This window comes from Temnothorax americanus, unplaced genomic scaffold, assembly GCF_048541705.1.
Source record: "Temnothorax americanus isolate GAGA-0224 unplaced genomic scaffold, ASM4854170v1 Scaffold27, whole genome shotgun sequence".
NCBI lineage: Eukaryota > Metazoa > Arthropoda > Insecta > Hymenoptera > Formicidae > Temnothorax > Temnothorax americanus.
The window spans coordinates 2,810,195-2,824,739 of NW_027509411.1; the positions used below are offsets into that span (position 1 = coordinate 2,810,195).

At 34.3% G+C, this 14,545-nt stretch overlaps 1 protein-coding gene and 1 long non-coding RNA gene across 2 annotated transcripts in view; both read left to right on the forward strand.

Moving 5' to 3' along the window:
• LOC143899394 (intraflagellar transport protein 80 homolog) overlaps positions 1–14,545 on the forward strand; it is a 279,705-nt gene that overhangs the window by 34,948 nt on the left and 230,212 nt on the right. The gene's annotated exons all lie outside the window — the stretch shown is intronic.
• On the forward strand, positions 7,171–10,525 carry LOC143899422 (uncharacterized). The gene is made up of 5 exons (XR_013257486.1): positions 7,171–7,560; positions 8,029–8,420; positions 8,637–9,299; positions 9,449–9,509; positions 9,599–10,525. It is a non-coding gene; the product is annotated as an uncharacterized LOC143899422 (long non-coding RNA).

Consider the following 14,545-nt stretch of genomic DNA (forward strand, 5'->3'; position numbering starts at 1 on the left):
GCTATGGCGCTCAATTATTGACCAAGAATCTATTAGCTAATACTAGCCCATCATTGGCAATTTACTAATTGTTGAATTGTTAGGCGCTACAACAAAGGCTTACGCTTGGCTAACGTAACCCTGCTGAAAAAGCTCGATTAAATGCAATTAATATCATATTAATTTCAATAAGATTCTAAAGACTTTATGACATTTCTTTGGCCTACCCGAGAAAAAAGATTATATATAATTATATATAAATATATATAATGCAATTATATTTGAATTTTGTCTCTATATGATCATATATAATTATATATAAGTGACATTCTACGTCAAGTGGCCCTTCCTTCTGTCCAAAAATTGAAGCGACTTATAATATTGCGTTTGGGTTTTAAATGTTCGTATAAGCGAGGGCTTTCGAAATTTGAGTGGCTTTTTTAAAAAACTCTATAACCCCATGACCCCATAAGCAAAATCACTCAAAAACCTGATGAAGTGATCTTACAATATGATTTATTCCAATTATTATTATTTATTCCAATCCAGGTCTCTTCAAAGTAATGTAATAAACGATCCAATTCTTGAGCGTGATCAACATAAAAGGGGGTAGCAATAAGTTTTTCGTAAGGTCCCACAACATCATTCGGCGGTACAAACGCAAGCGCGCATAACAATCTTAAATTTAAGGCATACTCCGCATCATTGCCGTATTTTTCTTGCAATCCACACGCTTGAATTTGCTTCCACACACACTGTGTGAAGTGAAAGAAACATCCTTTAATAATTGCATTCGGAAATATTTTAGCGCTTGCCGTAATAAATGCACGCTCATAATCAGCCATCACTACTTCCGGCTGAAATCTAGGCTCTATAGCTTTTAAAACTTTTTCAATAATGTGAAATAAATTTTTTGTGTTTTCCAAGTAGTCAGCGCGAAAACTAATGGCAATAGTTTGCCCTCAACCGCACCATGTATACTATACATTTGGTAAAATATATATTAGGTACAGTATTGAATGTACCATCAGCATACATAACTCTACTAGACCGCAACATATTCATATTGTTATTTGTAGTGAATATCAAAAGCCGATCACTTCTCGTGGCAGTTATAATTGTGCCATCTCGTTGTAAAAATAAGTCGTTACTTTTTGTAATGCAATATTCTTGAGGGACGACAAGCTCAGCAGCAGTAGTAGGATTAGCTGGCAAATTTTGACTAACATTACGTATACGATTTACCGTGCGACTCAAGTCCCGACGACTTGCAAGCTCACCAGAAGCAGCGACAGAGACATTAGCAACGGACGCGGAAACAATAGTTGCAGTAAGTTCTTTACTATGCTGGGCTGTATTCCTCAATTTTGCCATTGCGACCATAACCTCAACTTTAGCTGGCTCCGGAGCGTGTTTATGATCAATTTTATCTATAACATTACCTGTAAAAATAATTACACGTTTAATAACTAAAGTATTATTAGGTATTATTATTATTAAAGTATTATAATAATTCAATAACAGCAAACAAATAATTTACCGTCTTCGTCTTTTGTTGTCGTATTACAACTACTACGACATTTTCCAGTGCCGTAATAAATACACCTCCAAACATGATGATCGGAACTCTGACGATAATAGTGATAAATATAGCCATCATGGATAAGGTTATATCCTTTCTTTTGATTTTGTACTAAGTGTAACGGCATGTTAACAATAAAAATCAGCAATTAGTTAACGAGCTTCAACGTACTTAACGAGCCAATAATACACGAACCACCCAATCAACAGCGAATCAACCAGCCATCATTTATACACATTCAACTAATGCCATCTTTTATTATAAGCCAACAATAGAAACATGTGCCTCGTTTAAATCGACGATTTAGAACGTTCATGAATCCACCAGACGTTCCATCCCATCATTATTATTTTACTCGAGATATTTTTGGACTGAGACATTTTAGACTGAGATATTTTTGGACTGAGACATTTTGGACTGAGATATTTTTGGACTGAGACATTTTGAACTGAGATATTTTTGGACTGAGACATTTTGGACTGAGATATTTTTGAATTGAGACATTTTGGACGGAGATATTTTTGGACTGAGACATTTTGGACTGAGATATTTTTGGACTGAGACATTTTGAACTGAGATATTTTTGGACTGAGACATTTTGGACTGAGATATTTTTGAATTGAGACATTTTGGACGGAGATATTTTTGGACTAAGACATTTCGGACTGAGATATTTTTGAACTGAGACATTTTGGACTGAGATATTATAGACGAGATATTTTTGCTGAGATGTTTTGGGCTGAGATAAAATGAGGGATCACCAGTTTCGTCAATTTTAGAGATATCAAAAAACGGCCAACGGCATTCGAAGGAGAATCGTTTGTACCCGTTTGTACCTTCGTTAAAATCGTTTGTACCTCAAAGGAACCGGAAGTACAGACTTTTCAAAATACGTCCAAGAGGTAGTTTCGTCAATTTTAGAGATATCGAAAAACGGCCAACGGCATTCGAAAGAGAATCGCTTGCATTCGTTTGTGACAAATTTATTTCTATTTTTAGGGTAAAAAAAACGCAGCGATCAAAATATTGATGATTGAAAAAATTCATTATATTTTACATCGTTTTAATTTGTACGTGCTGTCTATTTTGACATTGTAGTAGTGTTTCATCACAGTAATGCTACTTTTTGAAATATATAATATTAGCATGAGTTTATTGTATAATTGTGTTGCATTTCTGCGCTTGGCGTAATCCAGAACTAACGACGAGGACGTAGCAGGATTCTAGTTCCGTTTTGTTTCTTGTTTTTTATTTTTTAATGTATTTTTTAATTTTTTTTAATTTTTTAATTTCCTTTTTTTTTATTTTGTTTTGTTTTGTTTTGTTTTTTATATTTATTTTTTTAGTGTTTTTTTGTGTAAATTTTTTTCTATTTTTAGTTTTTTATTTCTAGTTTGCGCCTGCATTGTTAGGCTTCGTAGTACATTTGTTTTACTTTAGATAATCCATATTGGTACCCAAATTTTGCGAATAGTCTCCTAAGAATAAGCAAGCACTTTACTCTATAGACATGCATATTGGCAACAAATAGCACCACTCAGTAGCGGATTTACCAAACTTGACGCTCTACGCATTCGAAATTTTGCCGCCTCTCAAACTTGATTTTAGATTAATTTTTATTATCAATTTATACTTTGTTCACGTTACTCCAGTCTCAAAAACCTTCTATCGCCAGTTGAGAAGTTCCACCAAATAATCGGCACGCGCACGATACACAAAACAAAGTTTTTTTTATAGAAGAATAAATCAAATATTTCCGCAGCTGATTTCCTCCATTCGGAAATCGTCGATAAAACGCGCTTTTTGAAAGAAATCGATCTCGGTTACTAATTTTTTTAACTGTTTCATTATTAAGCAAAATTATTTTCATCACCCTGAGTGATTGGACGGAAAAACGTATGTAGCGTTTTCGTCTTTTCCAACAGCTCGTCTTCTTTCTTTCTTTTCTCTTTTTCAATCTTCTTATATTGATATATCCTCTTAGTCTTTTTCGACCGTCGCTTATTTTAATGCTGTACCCGTATCGACTCGGTCTGTAAATAAAACTAGAAATTAGACTGTCGATTGTCGGTGATCGGGCATTGTTTTTGTCAGTCGTAAACTCTCAGGAAGAGCGGAGTGCGTTATTTTACTGCATTTAGGTAAAATAACAGTTATTCTAGTTTTATTTATAGACCGAGTCAGTACGGCATTAAAATGAGTGATGGTCGAAAAAGACTAAGTGGATATCAATATAAGAAGATTGCAAAAGAGAAAAGAAAGAAAGAAGACGAGTTGTTGGAAAAGACGAAGACGCTACATACGTTTTTCCGTCCAATCTCTCCAATCACTCAGAGTGATGAAAATAATATTAACAAGCCCGTTATCGAGGGCCAGGTTCAAAATACAATCGGAAGTGAAATTTGTAGTACTTCGAGCCAAGGTTCGAGCACTACATCAGAACAAGCATTATATTAGTCACAAAAACAAGAGATTGCACTGTCATTGACTACAGAAGACGTAAGTGGCTTAGTGAAAAGTGGCATCGTTGAAAATTGACATAAGCAACTGCAGAGGACAATCATACAATAATGCTAGCAATATGTCTGGTATCTACACTGGATTACAAGCACGATTGAAACGATTGAATCTTCTTGCCGATTATGTACCTTGTTCGGCTCATTCGTTGAATTTGGTTGGAGCCTGTGCCGCGGAATGTGTCACAGAAGCTGCATCGTTTTTCAGTACTCTTCAAAGTTTGTACACTTTCTTCGCTGCATCTACTCGACGTTGGGACCTCTTATCATCAAACGGCAAAAGTAGTACGAAAGTTTTAAAACGAGTCGATGGAACTCGATGGTCATCTCGCCATGACACTTGCGATAGTTTGTGTAAGAACTGGGATGGTGTATTGCAATCTTTGATGATAATGATCGAAGATGTTCATGAAAAAGCGGTAACTCGATCCGAAGCTGCTGTATTAAAAAAACAGCTTGGCCGATTCGAAACAGTGTTTATGGCCATATTCTGGAACTCGCTAATGGATCGATTTAATGCAACGAGTAAAGTGCTGCAAAGTGTAGATATCGACGTAGGAGTTGCTGTAGATATTTATCGTTCGCTAATCGATTTCATAGAAAGCTTGAGAAGTGATGAGATGTTTGAAGTGTACGTAGAGAAAACCAAATGCATAATTCCTGAAGAATACGAATTCGATAGCAAACGAAGCTGCAAACGAAAGCTTCAATTTGGTGAATCAAAAGAGAACGAAATCATCATGACCGGAAAAAATAAATTTAGGGTGGAAACTTTCTACGCGATATTAGATCGCATCAAATCTGAATTAGAGAAACGGCATTCAACGTATGAAAATGTCTTCAAACGCTTTGATTTTATTAGAAACCTTGTTCACTTGTCAGATAGCACGATACACGAAGAGGCTACAAAAATTTACAATTATTACGCCAAAGATTTAGAGAACTCATTTGCCATTGAATGTGTGTGCACTTTCGTCAGTTTCTTAATAAAACTGGCTCAAAGGATAAATTAAAACTGATCGACCTTTGTACGCTTATACGCGATCAAAATTTGTTATCAGTATTCCCTAACATCGATATAGCTTTGCGAATATCTTTGTGTATGGCCGCCACAAATTGCTCAGCAGAACGATCCTTTTCCGCTTTAAAACGAATAAAAACGTATTTGCGATCATCGTTGGAGGAAGAACGTTTAAATTCACTGGCAATATTGGTCATTGAAGCCGAGCTTATGATGAGCCTAAAATACGACGACATTATTGATGATTTTGCAAGCCTAAAATCTCGCCGTAAACCACTTGATTGTTAGGTAAATGTCAACATTGTTTATTACAAAACTTTCTAAAGCTGTATCTACTTGTTTTCCATTATTTATGAAATATGTTACAGACCCCTACCACTTCCACGTGCTCACCAAATTTGGAAAGAAAAATTACAATCTCGCTCAAAAATTTGCCGCTTCCAAAAATCTGCCGCCCTACGCTTCAGCGTAGTTAGCGTATGGGTAAATCCGTCACTGGCACCACTGCAACTTCATCACGAAGCGAAGAATATTTCCGTGAACTGAAACACCTGATTTTAGATGGTGACCGGAATCTTCGAGTTGACAAGTTCTTAATTAAACACATACGATCGATTTCTGGAACCGAAAAATTCTTGAACGCTGCTTGCGAGTCCACTATTGGCATATCTCAAGTGACCATTGCAATGAATAAAATTTCGAAACTTGATAATATGTCAACGTCGAATAAAATCTCGGAATCGGGTGCGATACAAAAATACGACAAATTCTCGAGACTCGACATGATCTAAAAAAATGACACTGCATCAGAAAGCCATGGAACTTAATGCAGTCCCAAAATCCCAAATTGGACGAGTTTTCAACACTTAACGAGACGACAACGATTGAAGAAGCTGAAACGATTATAAGAGGCTTTGAGGAGACTCATTATTACTCATTCTTACACGAAGAAGAAAACTGGGGCGGAAAAAATTTTCCAAAAACTAAATTGTACAATCACACTGAAAATTCACCAAAGCGAAAAAGGCACGCAATTCCAAGTCCAACAGTTGATTGTGTTCTAGATGAGTTGCAACCCAAAGTTAACCTCCCGAAAGATAAAATAAAAGTAACATCATTCAAACGTGAAAAATATTTAACTTCATGTCCAAATACCCGGGAAAAAAATCTCTTATTTATTCATATTAGTTTATATTAGTAGATACATGATTATATATGATCATATAAGAAATGGAAAATATAGTCTTAAACAATATTATATGGCCATATATATATATATATATATATATATATATATATATGAGAGTATATAATTATAGATGGCCACATATAAGCATATATGATTATATACTCGGGAAAAATACCTCTTATTTGTTCATATTAGTAATTATATAATTATATATGGTTATATAAGAAATGGAAATATAATCTTAAACAATATTATATGGCTAAACTTCTTTAAGTATAACTTTATACAGTCATATATGGTTTTATATACTAGTATATTATCATGTGTGATTATGTAAAAGTATATTTATAAGGTTAAAGATAATCATATATGAATATGTACTCTATAATGGATCTATCCATATAAATTTGTATAACTGTTATAAATATTCTTCTAGTATATTATTTTATTTGACAATATCAAATTAATATGAAATATATTATTTCTAGTATCAGTTTACAAAATTGCGTTTTAAGTCCGACAAAGTCCATATTGGCACGCAGTGCCAATTTAAAAAACTGAAACATGTATCCCACATAGCACGTAATATTACAAAAATATTGCAGTAATATTGCAATATAGTCGAAATATTACGTATTACAATAAAATATTACAGAAATATTACTGATGTATTACACGTTTTTGAATAATATTGAAATATTACAGTAATATTGCTGCAATATATTGTTGAAATATAATACTTTAAGTAGCAAAATAATGTCAAATGACATTTCAATGACATCTTATTAACGTTATTAAAACGTTATTAAGGTATCACACAATCATACATATTGCACAGATAATATATACCAGTTAAAAAATTTTAGATGGAATAAAAGGGAATAAAAGTGATTAAGAAAAATTTTATAAGTGGTATTTAATTTTATAACTTGTTATTTGTTTTGTAATAATAAAAGATAATTATATGTACAATTAATTTTTAATTAAAAGCCAGTAAGTAAATTAATAATAAAATAAATAAATAAATTTTGGAATTTATATTTCTTATATAATCAATATTAAATTTTTCAAATTACGAGTTTGTCACACGGATAAACAGAACGTTTCTATGTGCGTAAGTGGAAGGAAGAACACTAGTGTGTGCGGCTATGCGCTTGATCGCAGCACCGACCCCCACCATTCCCGGTCTTCTCTCACTGTCTCTCGCATGGCTCCGTGGGACCACGCAATCACGTAATACAACACCGCACAAGTACAATTGTTTTAATTTCAGGTAATTTTTTTTATTTAATAAATATTATTCACGTAAATATATTTTTAAAATTATTTTTGTATAATTACTACTAATACGTACATTGTACATATATATTTGGCGATTTGTCGTTAAATCCAAAAATAGAGATTACGTAGCATTATTTGCAAAAATCACGTTAATATCATAAAAATCATTTCAATGACCATCTTAAAATACATATATTTGCTTTTGTAACTTTATTGAACGAGTCTCTAATGGGATTATTTATTAACGGTTTCATGTTCCGTGTAATACTTAAATTTTGATGCTAATTTAACCTCAAAATTTTTAACAGTTTAATTCAACTGGAGCTCTCAGTTGGAGATACGTGATAGGAATATGCCTATCCCAAATCTCCTAAAAAGCAGTTTAACCATTAATTACGTGATTTAATCATTATTTAACCATTTATGTGATTTTATAATAATTATTGTTCTTGGGCGGCAGTATGGTCTAGTGGTAGAGCGCTAGACTCGTAATCTGAGGAACCAGGTTCGAGTCCACTAGAGCCATGAAGCATGGAATGTTTTTCCGATAGCTGCGCCCCTCCGTGTAAGATAGGCTCTTGTGCGGAGAAAACTGGGCTCCGTCTTTCGGAAAGAGACGTTAACCCGTTAATCCAAAGGGTTAAAGTGAAAGGAGAAGGGTAGTATTGGTAGTAGATTGCGAACCCTGCGGGGATATGCAATAAATTACAAATTTTACAGGAATTTTTTTTAATAATTATATTGTTCTTATGCTATATGTTACAGTATTGCTTTCCATCAGTGAATGTTCATGCAGTCCAGAGCAGCACCAAGTAGTTTGATAGAAGAGCAAAAGATTTATTTATTAGATACGTAAGTAAGAAAAAGTTAAATTTGATATAAATCATGCTTTCCAATATTAATCGCCACTACTGAAAATCCAAAGTATACGTGTAACATTAACAAATTTTCAGTATAGATAGTGAATATCGGAACACATTCATACTTAACCTACTTTTATGTTTAAAATATATATATATATATATATTAGATGTAAATAATAATTACTGTTTTTGTATTATGTTGCAGTGTTACGTTGCTTTCCATTAGTAAAAGTACACGCAGAGCAGCACCAAACAGATTGATTTCTATCACACTCTTCTGAGCGAGAGCTTTATTTATTAGATACATAAGTAAAAAAAAGTTAAACTTGGTATAAACTGCGTTCCAATATTAATCTCTCTCAAGTCCTATTACTCGTGTCCGAGCGTGGTGATTTCTCTTCATATACATGTGTTGTGCACGTGGATTATACACATTGTATAAGGAACCTACAGTTTAACGCCGATTTCAAACGGCAATTTTTTTTTTTTTTTTTTTTAGAGAAGTTCTCGTGGCAAGACATACTCTCGGTGGTTTGCCATTGCCTTCCGAGAGGAGAACGAGCGAATAAAATTTTCTAGCTCTATCGGGAATCGAACCCGGGACCTTTGGCTCAATAGACCAGTGCGCTGTCTACTTTTTTTTTTTTAATATGTTTATTGCACATATTATAAAAATTGTCGAGATTACATATATTTCCAATAAACAAGAAAATTCATATGAACTAGGGTACAATCAGTCTGGCCCAGCTTAGGCTCTCGCAATCGAATACATATTACTCTTTGGTAATAGAAAATAAACGATATCTTATTGTGTTGCACTTAAGTCTAGTGTGTTCCGTAACTCATTATAAAAGTATGCTAGAAAAAGGTGAGTAAAAAACTAGCTATTTTATTTTAGGTTTTGTGGGTTATGTACAAAAATAAACTACAATAAAACAAAACAGAAAATTAGAGATTCTATAGTCAATAAAAATAAAATAAAATGCTTACTCGCTACTTATCGGGTACTACTCCTAGGATCGCCACCAATACTTTTCTTTATTCTTAATCAAGTACATGTCGCAGGTATCTTTATCTGGTAATCTATATTATATCTTAGAAGAGACTTATTATCTATACTGCTTAAATTACTCGAATAATTAAATAATTTGTTGTTTTTCCGTCTAGGTATGTGATAAATGATAGGCACCATCATTTTATCTTGAATGTAACCGTGCTTGTCAAGATACGGGAAGGCCTCAGGAGGGACAAATCCTGAATTTAATGTTCCTTTAATATAACTATCATCTGGGAAGGGCATTGGAAAGATTAAGCTGTTCTTTTTTATTAAAGCCGCATTCGCAAAGTAATTTCTCGTAAGCTTGATTACAAAATTATCGAATCTTGATATGTTTGCTAAATTATAAATAATTTTATTTTTTATATATTTTTTGTAATTAGAGACTCTTGAGACCTGTATTTTCCAAGGCATGCTCTTAAACATTTCCGCTCAAAGACTCTTATTTGCTCCATTTGTGAGGCACTAATGTTGTACCAAATCTGGAAACCGTACGCGATAATTGGCCTGATGAGCGCTTGATAGCAAATCACTTTAACCCTGCTGTTAAGAATATTCGAGTAAAAAAGCCGACCCAAACTTATAAAAGTTTGTTTTGCCTTCTTAAGTTGTGACTCGACATGTTTATCAAATAAAAATCTATCATCTATGTGTAAACCAAGATATTTGACTATTTTTTTATGTGCAATCGTTATATTTTTAGCTTTAGGATCTTTTAAACAGAATTTTTTGTATTGTTGTGGGATAGGGTACTTTGCCCTTGTGATCGCTGGTCTAAACAGAATGATTTCGCATTTATCTGTGTTAACTTTGAGTTTCCAAGTATGAAAGAAATCGAATATTTTATCAATTGCTTTTTGTAGAATCTCTTTGATAAAATCAGGTTTCCTATTCGCAAAGTATATAATTAGATCGTCTGCGTATGCTAATAAGCTACAATGAGTGTTTTGCTCTCCAAACAATTTGAGGAGATCTGCGGTATATATATTAAAAAGAGCAGGCGAATTGATTGTACCCTGTTGAAGGCCATTCAATAAAATATGGGGTAGACTTCCGAAAACGGCCCCCCTCCGATTAAAATGAAAGCCCTTAAAAGGAATTTTGGCGACTCCTATGACAAAGCCATTTTTTTAAATAAAATGATAAAAAATATAGGAAAATCTTCGTAATTCTACAGGATGTTATAAATTGAATATATACTGTTTGTATTTAATGATTTAATGTTTTTATTATATACTTACAGCAGAATACATAAATAATATGCTTTGTAATATATTACACTTTCCACGCGAACTGAGGTTCACGCACACCCCCCCGTGCTTTCGGGGGAGGTGCGGTAGTACCGAAATAGTTCACGCATACACTTTCCACGCGAACTGAGGTTCACGCACACCCCCCCGTGCTTTCGGGGGAGGTGCGGTAGTACCGAAATAGTTCACGCATACACTTTCCACGCAACCGAGGTTCACGCACACCCCCCCCCCGTGCTTTCGGGGGAGGTGCGGTAGTCCCGAAATAGTTCACGCATACACTTTCTACGCGAACCGAGGTTCACGCACACCCCCCCCCGTGCTTTCGGGGGAGGTGTGGTAGTCCCGAAATAGTTCACGCATACACTTTCCACGCGAACCGAGGTTCACGCACACCCCCCCCGTGCTTTCGGGGGAGGTGCGGTAGTCCCGAAATAGTTCACGCATACACTTTCCACGCGAACCGAGGTTCACGCACACCCCCCCGTGCTTTCGGGGGAGGTGCGGTAGTACCGAAATAGTTCACGCATACACTTTCCACGCGAACCGAGGTTCACGCACACCCCCCCGTGCTTTCGGGGGAGGTGCGGTAGTCCCGAAATAGTTCACGCATGTACTTTGTAAGACACAATATGTGTCTAGTTTAAAAGATGTGGAGCTCCCCGCAGGGGGGCGGAACCTACTGCCCCCACGCATACACTTTTCACGCGGAACGAGATGTCACATGGGTTCGTGGCGCGCTTTACAAACTTGTTTATATATATACATACTAGTTTCTGACCTTGATTATTTAAATACAAACAGTATATATTCAATTTATAACATCCTGTAGAATTATGAAGATTTTCCTATATTTTTTATCATTTTATCTAAAAAAATGGCTTTATCATAGAAGTCGCCAAAATTCCTTTTAAGGGCTTTCATTTTGACTCAAAACGAAGCTTTTCACAAAGTTTCATCGAAATCGGAGGGGGGCCGTTTTCGGAAGTTTATCCAAAATATGTTTTATGGAGGCCACTGCATTAAATGAAGTTGTTCAGAATGATCTGTCTTTAATCATAATCCAAATTAGCTTAATTAATCTTAGTGGAAAGTTATACTTTTTCAACTTAAAAATTAGGCCTTCCTGCCACACTGTATCGAATGCCTTCTCGAGATCCACCAAGCAAGCGCCTATACAATCGTCATTATTTAAGGCCCAGTTAATGTCGGATGCTAATTTATTGATCGCATGTAATGTGGAATGTTTTGCGCGGAAACCAAACTGATTCTCTGGAAACACCTCATGTTCTTTACAAAACATTGTAATGGTGTCGTTAATCACCATTTCGTACACCTTGCCTATATTTGGCAACAAACTAATGGGTCTATGGTAGTGACTTGTCTTTGCCTTTTTTTAGTAAAGAAATTACTTTGGCTTCTTTCCATTTCAACGGAAAGTAAGAGTAATTAAGCATATTGTTAAAAAGTATAGCATAGAAGTATATAATTTTCGCAGGTAAGTGTTTAAGAGCTATATTTGGAATGTTATCCACACCCGAAGACTTCTTGTTGTTCAGATTTCTAAACTTTTTAGTTAATGATATTTTATCAGTAAAATAGAATGGGGTAATATGTTCTTCTTTAGGTAAATCAGCCGGATTTTTTTCGCTAAAGGTACATATCGAGTTATTGTCAATTATATCCAATTCCATTTCTTTTTTAATATCATCCGTTACTTTTTTGATGATTTCGTTAAGACGCGGTTTGCCCATATCATTATTTTGGTTGTTAATCGTGGCGAAATGGGAACCGAGTACGTCTAACTTCTGTACTGGTTCTTGTATTATAAAGTTATTTTTTGAGTCTTTCATCAGTGTGTTCGTATCTATATTAATTTGTTCTAATAAATTTTTTTTTATTTTCAGGCACTTTTAAAGGCGGAATATCTAACTGGTTCTTGTTGCGGAATATTTTGTTAATTTCCGAAAAGAACTTTTTAGAGTTTTTATACGTTATATTACTAACCCTTTCCTCCCAATAATTGTTCATAGACCTGGTAACCTCCTTTCCCAATTCATCTTTTAATTTCTTCATGAGTCTTTTGAGGTTTCTAATCTCATCGTCTGGAGGTATAAATTTCCTTTCCCATTTATGTATTCGCGTTAAAATGGAACTTTTAGCTTTCTTTAAATTACTAATTCTAGAGTTCATATATTTATCTACTGAGTTTGTATTTTTTATTTTCGGAATTGATTCTTCAATTGCAGATAAAATATTAGCTTCGATAATGTCTGTAAATGAATCTATTTCTTCTAAGCTTAAGTTTCTGTCGTTAGGTATATCAATATCCGAACGAGTTAGAATGTCTTGAAACTTTTTTCAGTCTGCTTTGTTATAATTCAAGTTGATCGCGGGATTCGAATTGTGTAATAAGATTTTATTATTATCTATAGCGAATTTAAATGAAATTGCCTTATGATCGCTGTCAAAAAGAAGGGTGTATAAATTACCGGCTGGGTCTGTAAACAATTGCAGTCTAGAATCAGACAACACTAGATCTATAAATGATTCTCCTCTAGGGTAAGAAGGGAAATCTGGCCTATACAGTTTCAATTTGTAGCGAATATCAGAATCATCTAACCAGTTCTTGAATGATACCCCTCTTTCGTTATTATCTGAGTTACCCCAATCAGTATGCTTTGCGTTGTAATCGCCTGCAATTATAAAGTAATTTGAAAGGTTACTTATATCTAGTTGAGTACAAAGGTGATTAAGACCTTCTATGAATTCGTTTTGCTTGCCTTTTTTTGCGTAAATTGAAACTATAATTAATTTTCTATTATTTTTTAATTTAATCGAAATTGCTGTGTATTCAAGCGTCTCGTTGACAAAACTGGTGTAAATATGAGAGTACTCTATGTTTTTCTTAATTATTATTGCTGTACCGCCTCCTCTATTACCCCCTTCTCTGTCTGTTCTAATAATATTGTAATTTTTAAAATAAAGCGTATGTTTTTTGTTTAGTTTAGTTTCGTTAATGAGTAGTATGTTTGGGTTCTTATTCTTAATCAGTTCTAATAATAGAATTCTTTTATAATTGCTAATTATAGAATTTACGTTTAACACTATAATTTTATATTTATTAATAGTATGAACGAGCTGATCCATAAATTTAGTTTCTAATAAGAAGTAATTTCTCAATTAGATTAGCTAATGAATCTAATCTATTATTAATAAATTTAATTGCATTCTCGAGCTTGTCTAATCTCGTGTGAATCTGTGGAGTGATAAAATTGTAGTTAGTGCTATTATGTGCATTACTATCCATGTTGTTTATTTGCGCGTCCAAATGAATGCGATTGTTAATATTTCCGTCTTGTTTACCTTTAACTGAGTCGGCAAATGTTATGTTGGGCGAAACTAATCTATTACTAGAATTAATTTTTCTTTCTTTAGTTTGTTTCAAGTTAGCTTGTTTAATAGTTATTCTATTTTTGAATTCTATTAGTTTGGGAGACAACCTCTGTATGAAGCTGGATGACCAGTACTATTACAGTTTATACAATAAAGATCTTCAACGCTATTAGGAGAGGCTTTACATTCACCTGGGTTGTGTTCTTCTTTACACTTAACGCACCTATATTGCAGATTGCAGTTGGTTGCTGTATGACCTATCCTTTGGCATCTCTTGCATTGTAAGGTATCTTTTTTTTTTAGCTTTTCCCAGTCGATTATCAGATGAAACAGAGTCCGTATCTTTTTCAATTGGCTGGTGTTACTCCCCGCCGCAATCTGAACTAAGAAGATTGGCAGTGTCCTTCCTTC